Source organism: Muntiacus reevesi, chromosome 22, assembly GCF_963930625.1.
Source record: "Muntiacus reevesi chromosome 22, mMunRee1.1, whole genome shotgun sequence".
In the NCBI taxonomy this organism is placed as follows: Eukaryota; Metazoa; Chordata; class Mammalia; order Artiodactyla; family Cervidae; genus Muntiacus; species Muntiacus reevesi.
This window is the reverse complement of record NC_089270.1, coordinates 21,827,701-21,839,488: the sequence shown is the minus strand read 5'-3', so window position 1 is coordinate 21,839,488 and position 11,788 is coordinate 21,827,701. Positions and strand designations below refer to the sequence as shown.

Sequence of the window (11,788 nt, the reverse complement as noted above, 5' to 3'; positions counted from 1 at the left end):
TGACCACTGTAAATAATGCAACAGCAAACATAGGAGTTGAAGATATCTCTTTGAGACAGTGATTTTATCTCATTCAGATATATACCCAGAAGTGGGGTTGCTGGATTATATGATAATACTGTTTTTAATTTGTTGAGAAACCTCTATACTGTTTTATATAGTTGTTGCACCAACTTATATTTCTATCAGCAGTGCATCAGGATCTTTTTTCTCCACATTCTCACCAGTATTTGTTATTTCTTGTCTTTTGGATAACACCATTCTAACAGGTGTGAGGTCATATCTCACTGTAGTTTTGATTTGCATTTCCCTGATAATTAGTGATGTTGATTAGCACCTTTTAACATACTTGTTGATCATGTGGAAGGCTTCTTTGGAAAAGTGTCTAAGTCCCCTGCCCATTTTTTATTCAGATTTTTGTTGTTCTTATTGAGTTGTTTATGAGTTCCTTATATATTGTGGATATCAACTCCTTTTCAGATGTCTGATTTGTGAATATTTCCTCCCACTCTAAAGGTTACCTTTTTATTTTGTTGATTGGTTTTCTTGCTGTGAAGAAGGTTTTTGTTTGATATAGTCCTAATTGTTGATTTTTGCTTACGGTGCTTATACTTTCAGCATCATGTACAAAAAAATCATTGCTAAGACTAATGTTAAGGTGCTTTGCCCCTATGATTTCTCCTACAAGTATTATGGTTGCAGATCTTACCTTTAAGGCCTTAATCCATTTGAATTATTTTTTCAGGAGTGGTGTAAGATAGGGATCCAATTTCAATCATTTGGGAGTGGATATCCAGTTTCCCCAGCACATTTTATATTTTTGGTTCCTTTTTCAAATATTAGTTGACTCTACATGCTTGAGTTTATTTCTGAGCTGTTGAATCTTCTCCACTGCTCTATATATTCATTTTATACCAATATTGTACTGTTTTGATTACTGTACCTTTGTTATATAGTTTGGAGTCAGGAAGTTTGATGCTTCCAACTTTGTTCTTTCTCAAAATTTCTCTGGGTGCTTTGAATCTTCTTTGATTCCATAGTAAATATACAATTATTTTTTCTATTTCTGTGTACATAAAATTGGAATTTTGATAAGGATTGCATTGAATCTATATTTGGTTTTGGATAGACAGTCTTTTTAATAGTATTAATTCTTCTGATTTATGAACACTGAATATCTTTCCATTTATTCATATCTTCTCATTTTCTTTCATCAAAATCTTACAGTTTTTGGTGCATAGAGCTTTCATTTCCTTCGTTAAATTTACTAGTAAGTATTTTATTCTTTTTAATGCCATAGGAGTCTTTCTTTTTAAACTAATGTGGGAACACTTTTTAAGTGGAAACAGCAAAAAAAGAGTAAAGAAAGTATTTACTTGGTAAAACATGTGCTTAAGGAACATTAGTATTGGCAAAATTCTTAATCGTGTCTTATACAGACCACAAGATTTTTTTATTACACAACAAATAATATTTGTAGAAGATACAGAATTTTTCTATAGAAATGGATTTTTATAATCAATTTTTTGAAATTTCTTTTATTAGACTGAAGTTTTTGAAAATCTAGTAGTAGTTATGAATTATTTCTCCAGAAAAGGCTTATACATAAGCCTGTACTTCTCTCCTAAAAAACAAGTAGTGCCCATATTTAAAATCCATGCTTCAGGGGTTCAAGATGGCCATTTGGGAAAATCCTGAACTCACCTCTGCCCATGAATGCAACAGATATGCGATTACATATGGAGTAATTCTAATCTAAACAGTGTGGTGCTGGCAAAATAGACACATAAATCAGTGAATTAGAACTGAGAGCTCAGAAATGAACCCACACATATGTAGCAATCAATCTACAACAAAGAAGCAAAGAACTTACAATGAAGAAAGTATAATCTCTTCAACAAATAGTATTGGGAAAACTGGACAGTCACATGAAAAAGAATGGAACTAGACCACTCTTACACCATACACAAACATTAACTCAAAATGGATTAAAGGCTTGAACGTAAGACCTGAAGCAATAAAATTCCTAGAGAAAACATAGTCAATAATTTCACTGACACAGATATTAGCAGTGTTTTTGTGGTTCTGACTCCAAACACAAGGGAAAGAAAAGCAAAAATAAATGGGATGGCTTCAAACAAAATAGTTCTGCACAGCAAAAGAAACCATCAACAAAATGAAAAGGCAGCCTTCTAAATGGGTGAAGATACTTGCAAATCATATATCCAACAAGGGGTTAGTATTTAAAATATATAAAGAACCCATATGACTCAACAAAATAACAAACAATCTGATTTAAAAATGGGCAGAGGATCTGCATAGACATTTTCCAAAGAAGACATACAGATGTCAACATCCACATGAAAAGACGTTTGCCATTACTAATTATCAGAAAAATGCAAATCAAACCCACAAATTATGACTTCACACCTGTTATAATGGTTATTATCAAAAGACAAGGACTAACAAATGTTGGAGAGGATGTGGAAAAAAGGAACCCTCTTAAATTGTTAGAGAGACTCTAAATTGGTGCAGTCAGTAGCAGAGAGATTCCTTGAAATTAAAAATGAAACTATGACATGACCCAACAATTTCACTTCTGGGAATTTATCTGACAAAAACAAAGCTAATTTGAAAAGATACATGAGAAAAGATACATGCACCACTATGTTCATTGTAGCATTGTTACAATGGCCAAGATATGGAAGCAACAATGTGGATGAAACTTGAGGGCAATACGCTAAATGAAATAAGCAGACAGAGAAAGACAAATGCTATATCATTTCACTCATATGTGGAATCTATTTTTTAAAAAAGTGAACAGACAAAGGAAACAAAAACAAACTCATCGATACAGAGAACAGACTCAGTTCAGGTCAGTCGCTCAGTTGTGTCCAACTCTTTGTGACCCCATGAACCGCAGCATGCCAGGCCTCCGTGTCCATCACCGACTCCCGGAGTCCACACAAACCCATGTCCATTGAGTTGGCGATGCCATCCAACCATCTCATTCTCTGTCATCCTCTTCCTCTCCTGTCCTCAATCTTTCCCACCATCAGGATCTTTTCCAATGAGTCAGCTCTCCACATCAGGTGGCCAAAGCATTGGAGTTTCAGCTTCAACATCAGTCCCTTGAGTGAACATCCAGGACTGATCTCCTTTAGGATGGACTGGTTGGATCTCCTTGCAGTCCAAGTGACTCTCAAGAGTCTTCTCCAACACCACAGTTCAAAAGCATCAATTCTTCAGTGCTCAGCTTTCTTTATAGTCCAACTCTCACATCGATACATGACTATTGGAAAAACCATAGCCTTGACTAGACAGATCTTTGTTGGCAAAGTAATGTCTCTGCTTTTTAATATGCTGTCTAGGTTGGTCATAACTTTCCTTCCAAGGAGTAAGCGTCTTTTAATTTCATAGCTGCAATCACCATCTGAAGTGATTTTGGAGCCCCCAAAAATAAAATCAGCCACTGTTTCCACTGTTTCCCCATCTATCTGCCATAAAGTGATGGGATCAGATGCCATGATCTTAGTTTTCTGAATGTTGAGCTTTAAGTCAACTTTTTCACTCTCCTCTTTCACTTTCATCAAGAGGCTCTTTAGTTCTTCGCTCTCTGCCATAAGGGTGGTGTCCTCTGCATATCTGAGGTTATTGATATGTCTCCCAGCAATCTTGATTCCAGCTTGTGCTTCCTCCAACGCAGCGTTTCTCATGATGTACTCTGCACATAAGTTAAATAAGCAGGGTGACAATATACAGCCTTGACATACTCCTTTTCCTATTTGGAACCAGTCTGTTGTTCCATGTCCAGTTGTAGATGTTGCTTCTTGACCTGCAGACTGGTTTCTCAAGAGGCAGGTCAGGTGGTCTGGTATTCCCATCTCTTGAAGAATTTTGCACAGTTTATTGTGATCCACATAGTCAAAGGCTTTGGCATAGTCAATAAAGCAGAAATAGATTTTTTCTGGAACTGTCTTGCTTTTTTGATGATCCAGTGAATGTTGGCAATTTGATCTCTGGTTCCTCTACCTTTTCTAAAGCCAGCTTGAACATCTGGAAGTTCATAGTTCATGCATTGCTGAAGCCTGGCTTGGAGAATTTTGAGCATTACTTGTGTGTGAGATGAGTGCAATTGTGCTGTAGTTTGAGCCTTCTTTGGCATTGCCTTTCTTTGGGATTGGAATGAAAACTGACCTTTTCCAGTCCTGTGGCCACTGCTGAGTTTTCCAAATTTCCTGGCATATTGAGTGCAGCACTTTCACAGCATCATCTTTCAGGATTTGGTTACCGAAGAGGAGGGAAACTAGGGGAATGAGTGGGATGGGTAAAGGGAGTCAACTGTATGGTGTTGAATGGTGATCATTTAGTGATATGTACTTATGTTAAACTATAACGCTGTAATACTTCCAACCACTCACAGCTAGATAGCATGGCTTACTGAACAATGTATCTTGAAGTCAGAAAGACACGCCTCACATAGTAGTATGCTTCCCAGGTGGCACTAGTGGTAAAGAACCTGCCTGCCAATGCAGGAGATGTAAGAGGCATGGGTTCAATCCCTGGGTCAGGAAGATCCTCTGGAAGAGTAAATGGCAACCCACTCCAGTATTCTTGCCTGGAGAATCCCAATGGACAGAGGAACCTGATAGGCTGTAGTCCAGTGGTTCACAAAGAGTCAGACATGACTGAAGTGACTTTGCCTGTACACACACATAGTAGTGGGCTAGTAACTGCTTAACAGTAGGTCTCGGAATGGGAGATCCATGATTTCTAGAATTTGCAATTTCCATGGTATTATTATTCCCACGGTGGCAGATTTCAAGCTTACTTGTATAGCATAGAATCACTGAACACAGAGGGAGGAGAAAAAATGCACAATAGCACACCATTGTATAGTATTCCATACATATGCATGCATGAAAAACACATGCAAAGTGCCCTCAAGAACCGAGATAATCATGAAACTAACAAAATAATTATTATAGAATAAGTTTTGAGTAATTATGACCTTTGTATTTAATATTATTTATGTCTCTGTAAGTTTATAAAGTTTAATTTTTAATAATGGCCATGTTTAAAAGTAGCTTGCAAATTTCCTGAAGATTAATTTTACTACATTTTTTTTTGTTCTCTGGGCTATTTACATTAGGATCTTGTTGTTTTTCTGTCTTGTATATAGTAGTTTGTATCTGCTAATCCCAAACTCCTATTTTATGCCTCCTCCCTTTTCCCCTTTGGTAATCATGTTTATTTTCTAATATATATGAGTCTGTTTCTGTTCCATAAAGAAGTTCATTTGTATCATATTTTAGATTTGACATATAAGTGATATCATGTGATATTTGTTTTCCTCTTTCTAACTAACTTCACTTGGTGTGATAACCTCTAGATCCATCCATGTTGCTGCAATTGGCATTATTTCATCTTTATATGGCTGAGTAGATGGTGACTGCAGCTATAAAATTAAAAGATGCTTACTCCTTGGAAGGAAAGTTATGACCAACCTAGATAGCATATTAAAAAGCAAAGACATTACTTTGCCAACAAAGGTCCGTCTGGTTAAGGCTATGGTTTTTCCAGTAGTCATGTATGGATGTGAGAGTTGGACTATAAAGAAAGCTGAGCGCCGAAAAATTGATGCTTTTGAACTGTGGTGTTGGAGAAGACTCTTGAGAGTCCCTTGGACTGCAAGGAGATCCAACCAATTCATCCTAAAGGAGATCAGTTCTGAGTGTTCATTGGAAGGACTGATGCTGAAGCTGAAATTCCAGTACTTTGGCCACGTCATGCGAAGAGTTGACTCATTGGAAAAGATCCTGATGCTGGGAGGGATTGGGGGCAGGAGGAGAAGGGGACAACATAGAGATGGCTGGATGGCATCACCGACTCGATGGGCATGAGTTTGAGTGAACTCTGGGATTGGTGATAGACAGGGAGACCTGGTGTGCTGCGATTCATGGGGTTGCAAAGAGTTAGACACAACTGAGTGACTGAACTGAACTGAATATTCCATATGTAATATGTATATATTCTATTTTCTTTATCCATTTATCTGTCCATGGAAATTTGTCCATGTCCTGACTATTGTAAATAGTCAGAATAGAGGTACATGTAACTTTTCTAATTAGAGTTTCCTCTGGTTATATGCCCAAGAGTAGAATTGTTGGATCATATGGCAACTTTTTAAACATTTTAAAAGGAACTTCCATACTGTTCTTCATATTGGCTGTATTAATTTACATTCTACCAACAGTGTAGGAGGATTCCTTTCTCTCTACACTCTCACCAGCATTTATTGTTTGTGGACTTTTTAATGATGGCCATTCTGACTGATGTAAGGTAATACCTCATTGTAGATTTGGTTTGCATTTCTCTGATCATTAGCAATGTTGAGCATTCTTTCATGTGCCTATTGTATGTCTTCTTTGGAGAAATGTCTGCTTAGGTCTTCTGCCCAGTTTACGATTGAGTTTTTTTCTTTTTTAATTTTGTTATTGAGTTGAATGAGCTGTTTGCATATTTTGGAAATTAAACCCTGTCAGTCACATTATTTACAAATATTTTCTTCCAGTCCATAGGTTGTCTTTTTTTTTTTTTTTTTTTATTGTTTCCTTTGTTGTGCAAAAGCTTATAAATTGGATTAAGTTCCATTTGTTTGTTTTTGCTTTTATTTCTATTGCCTTGGGAAATAGAATGTTACTTAAGGAAACATTTCTACAATTTATGTCAGAGAATGTTTTGCATATATTCTCTTTTAGGAGTTTTTATAAGATAGGTGTCCTGTCTTTAAAACTTTTTGAGTTTATTTTTGTGCATGGTGTGAAAGAGTGTTCTAACTCCATTGATTTACATGTAGCTGTCCAGGTTTCCCAACACCACTTGCTGAAGAGACTTTTTCTCCATTTTCTATTCTTTTTTCCTTTGTCAAAGATTGAGTATGTATAGGTGTGTGATTATTTCTGAACTCACTCTTCTGTTTCATTGACCCATATGTCTGTTGTGCTAATACCTTGCTGTTTTGATTATGGTAGCTTCGTGGTATTGCCTGAAGCCTAGGAGTGTTATGCTGCCAACTTTTTTCTTTTTCCTTAGTACAACTTTGGAAATTCTGACTCTTTTGTGATTCTGTATAAACTTCAAGAGTATTTTATCCAGTTTTGTGAAATCCCCTGAAAATTTAACAAACAGCTCTCACTTATTCAGCATGTCAATAGCTTGCCTCCTCATGGAATCTGTAAATAAGTCTCATGGTTGTCAAACAAAAAAAGAAAAGTTTTAATACATGTAAAGTACTAAGAAGGCTTGGAATAGAACAAGTAATTATAAATGATTATTGTTATTAATTTAATGAGCAATTTTATGCTTCTCACTTTCATCAGTGTCCTAAGAGAATTAATATTTTAATGTAATTTTTCTATGTTACTGTTCAATAAATAAGGGAAGAGGGATGCACTTTGTTCCTTCCAGTGCCTAAGGCATGATCAGATAGTAAATTCAATTTTCAAAGGTACACTCACTACTGATAAGTTAGTCCAGCAATATGTCACTATAAATGGAACTTGGCAATTTCAATACATTATACTTCAAAAGCAGTATTTATCATATTATGATAAATTTCCCATAGAACAGTATATAATTTTCTTCAACATGTTCCAAGGGTTCACCTGGATACTGAAGTTTGTTTATGTATTTTCTTTTATCTGTACTACACCTGCCAACTTTAGGTGTTTAAAGAATAACTAGATTTTAATTTATGTTTATAAGCTTCTACTATAACAGTAATCCTTGCTGGGCTTTTAAAATTCATTAAATAATGTATTTTCTTGTCTTGTTCCATTTTACTCTTATCTTCCTAAATGTGATATGGATATTAAAAACAGTACTATGCTGTTTCTGTGGACTAGCTAACCATTCAGACACAAAGAGGGAACAGCAATGTTAGTGAATATATCTTTTTTTTTTAAGTTTCATAGATTGCCCCTTTGTTTCTCTAATATGTTGATAGACTAGAGACACTGTGTTTCTCTATATCACTTTCCGAAAGCAGGATGAAACTGCCAGGACCCCTTCAAAAAGGTCAACATTTATGGAATAACCACAAATGTGATCAATCAAGTCATTCCAATGGAGCAATAACCAGTGTGACCTTAACAGACTTTGGCTTTTGGAGCCAGATCGCTTTAGTGACAGACATAACCCTGGTGGGTCGGCAGCATCCTTCACTGCTCACTCTGCCATCTGCCACTGTGGAAACTTCATCATTAAAGGCAGAGTTGTTGCTGGACAAATTTGCAAATGGTTTTGAGAGCATTATTATTGCACAGAATGTTACCATCTGTAAGAAGGCAAATCTGAACTGCAGTATATGTCTATCTAACTTTCTTTTTCTATGTATATCTTAATAGAAAGTATGCATGCATAGATCTCAATCCGGGGAAAACCTCTTTTTTTATTATGGATTTATAGCCTTGCAAAGGGCCTCTAGAGCTTAACTTCCTATTTTTAAGTACTTCTGCATTTAAACTATCACAGATCAAAGAATATCTCTTTAATTTTACATTTCATTGTCTCTCTTTATTTACAAAGTATTTTTGATTGTTTAATTTTGCTCAAAGCCCCATTATTATATTACATTATTATTAGCAAATATTCACATTAACATATATATGTCTATACACATATCTTTTAAAAATATTTCAAATATATATCTGAAGTAGTACTACCTGTCTTATTGCTACCATTAACCATTTTAATATTATAAAAACAATATAATGAAAACATTTAACCAGAATTTCCAATTCATAAGCCAGGCACTGTTTTATATATATAAAGGTATAAAATATATATGTATGTATTATTTATATATATTCATATTAAGTCCTATTGCATAGGATTAGGATTGTTATAATTGTAGCTATATAGTTATAGCAATGTGGTATTTTATATTATTATGTTATTCATATTATATTATTAATATTGCCATTGAATGACAAGGTAACCAAGGCATGGAAAGATAAACTGATACTCAGGAATGCACAGTTTGATAAGTGGAGATCGGGTATACTGAACTCAGTCAGTCTGGGTTCAGAATCTGTTATTTGTTGTTCTGAGTCTGCGAGAGTGGCCAAAATACAGGCCATCAAAGAATGTGAGTTATGTTGAAAGGCCATAAGACACTAAAATGAAGAATATATGAATAGCTAAAGACAGTGACATTTGAGCATTAACAAGAATAATGAATGCTACTGAAACTTTCATTATGTACAAATCCAGAAGTTCATAATGTATGAGAGAAAACCAACAAAACAAAATTTAATTCACTAACCATTTTATTTAAAAGCAAAAAGCTAAGAGTAAAAAACTTGTCTTGCTTTCCCTTTATGAGTTAAATTTGAAGATGACCAAATAGTCCTAGCTAATGAAGAAAAGTTCTCTATGAAGAATTCTCACTGAAAGATGTTAATGGAATGATAAGTGAGAAAAACATTATTCTGCAACCTCTAATAAAGTAATTGATATTTATTTTGGATCTTATCAGAAAGTGAATTTCCAAGTTGTGTCTCTAAGAAAAGAGCTTTCTGTAATAATAAATAGATTGTATAAGTAGATTAAAGGAATACTGGTTTGTAACTTGGAGACTTGTAACTTTTTTATAGAAAACTATATTTGTGAAGATATTTGTTCTATATTGTTCATGCAAGCCTTTAAAATGTTTTTCATAGAAGGTTAATTTTATTCACCAAATCTAAGATAATTTAGCCACTGCTTATGACCTCACTAATTAACTTCTTAATAATTAGAGTCATATAAAAGGAAGATACATGTCTTTTAACATGTAGAACATTGCTAAAGTCGTTTCTTCTCACAGAATGTTATTATTATTCTTTTTGTGCTTCACAAGTTTGCATCATCCTTGCACAGGGGCCATGATAATCTCCTATGTGTGTCATTCCAACTTTAGTATATGTGCTGCCAAAATGAACACGCAAAATATTAAAGTTAGAATTAACAGTGGTTCTGGCAGATTAAATAAGTTTAAAATAGAAGCTTAATGGAGAAGATCAATGTTTCAGAAGTGACTGGCCACAATGTGAGTAGGAAATCAGGTAGAAAATATTTCATTAATCTGAATTTAGTTAGTGGCAGAAAGAATGAATAGGATTCTTTGAATTTGAGAGGAGTTCTGGAAGTAAAATTAACAGGATTTGTCATCGATTGGACAAGGGTGGAAGGTGGAGAAGAGGAAATGTTAGAGGGAAAATCAAAACAGGATCCAATTTAATATTTAGGTGAATGCTTACCTAGCTTTTCAATAAGATGCAAGATAATAGATTACAGCGGGTTGAGCAGTGAATAAGGAGTTGAGGAAAAGCTTTTTGAAAGCATCATATCACCATACAACAGCATAAAATTTAACACATTTAAAGTCTTAACTTTCTTTCCATTCTCATCTCTCTTTACTCTCTAATAAGCCTTTTCCCTACACGAGCTACACTGTCCCGAGGATCTAATAAGTCAGTGGTACAAATCCACTATGCAGTTTCCCACCTTATCTTTTTATTTATTCCATTTTTTCCCCCATATATGACATATTCCTCCCTCACATCTCTACTATATTAGATCACTCTGATTCTTCAAAGCTCAACTCAAGTGTACTTCATCCCCTAGGCAAGATCAGTTACTTCTTCTATGTATCCATAAAACTTAATTCAAAGCTTTATTATAGCCCTCGTAAGATCACGTTATTTTAAATAGCATTGTCTGTTCCACTAGAATATGCTTAAAGGCTCAACTTGCTTTGTTGCATGAATGATCCTTATGTAAATTGCTATGTGTTATTTAACATCAAGTAATTAGGATACGTTTACCTACTCTTGTCACTCTCAGTGTTGAGCTGCTGGTGATATAGTAAGCCAGACTTTATGGTCCCAGTTCTCTCAAAACTAACACTTAGTAGATGACATAGAGGATCAAAGAGACTAATAAAAAGAGTGCCATAAGTTCAGTAAGGATTATGATGGTTGTGATGATGATGTTAGCTATTGAGTACTTTAATAAACTAAGCATAGATCCAAGCACTGTTCAGTTTGCCTGCTCAGTCGTGTCTGACTCTTTTTGACCCCATGAATCGCAGCACACCAGGCCTCCCTGTCAACAACAAACTTCTGGAGTCTACCCAAACCCATGTCTATCAAGTCGGTGATGCCATCCAGCCAACTCATCCTCTGTTGTCTCCTTCTTCTACTGCCCCCAATCATTCCCAGCATTAGGGTCTTTTCCAATGAGTCAACTCTTCGCATGACGTGGCCAAAGTACTGGAGTTTCAGCTTCAGCATCAGTCCTTCCAATGACACTCAGGACTGATCTCCTTTAGGATGGACTGGTTGGATCTCCTTGCAGTCCAAGTGACTCTCAAGAGTCTTCTCCAACACCACAGTTCAAAAGCATCAATTCTTCAGCACTCAGCTTTCTTCACTGTCCAACTCTCACATCCATACATGACTACTGGAAAAACCATAGCCTTAACCAGATGGACCTTTGTCGTCAAAGTAATGTCTTTGCTTTTTAATATGCTATCTAGGTTGGTCATAACTTTCCTTCCAAGAAGTAAGCGTCTTTTAATTTCATGACTGCAATCAACATCTGAAGTGATTTTGGAGCCCCCCAAAATAAAGCCTGACACTGTTTCCACTGTTTCCCATCTATTTGCCTTGAAGTGATGGAACAAGATGCCATGATCTTAGTTTTCTGAATGTTAAGCTTTAAGCCAACTTTTTCACTCTCC

At 35.5% G+C, this 11,788-nt stretch overlaps 1 non-coding gene across 1 annotated transcript; it reads right to left on the bottom strand.

The window, feature by feature from the left end:
• Positions 1–9,881: 9,881 nt before the first annotated feature.
• On the bottom strand, positions 9,882–9,988 carry LOC136153122 (U6 spliceosomal RNA). Its single transcript, XR_010660358.1, has one exon. It is a non-coding gene; the product is annotated as a U6 spliceosomal RNA (small nuclear RNA).
• Between the last annotated feature and the right edge of the window lie 1,800 nt (positions 9,989–11,788).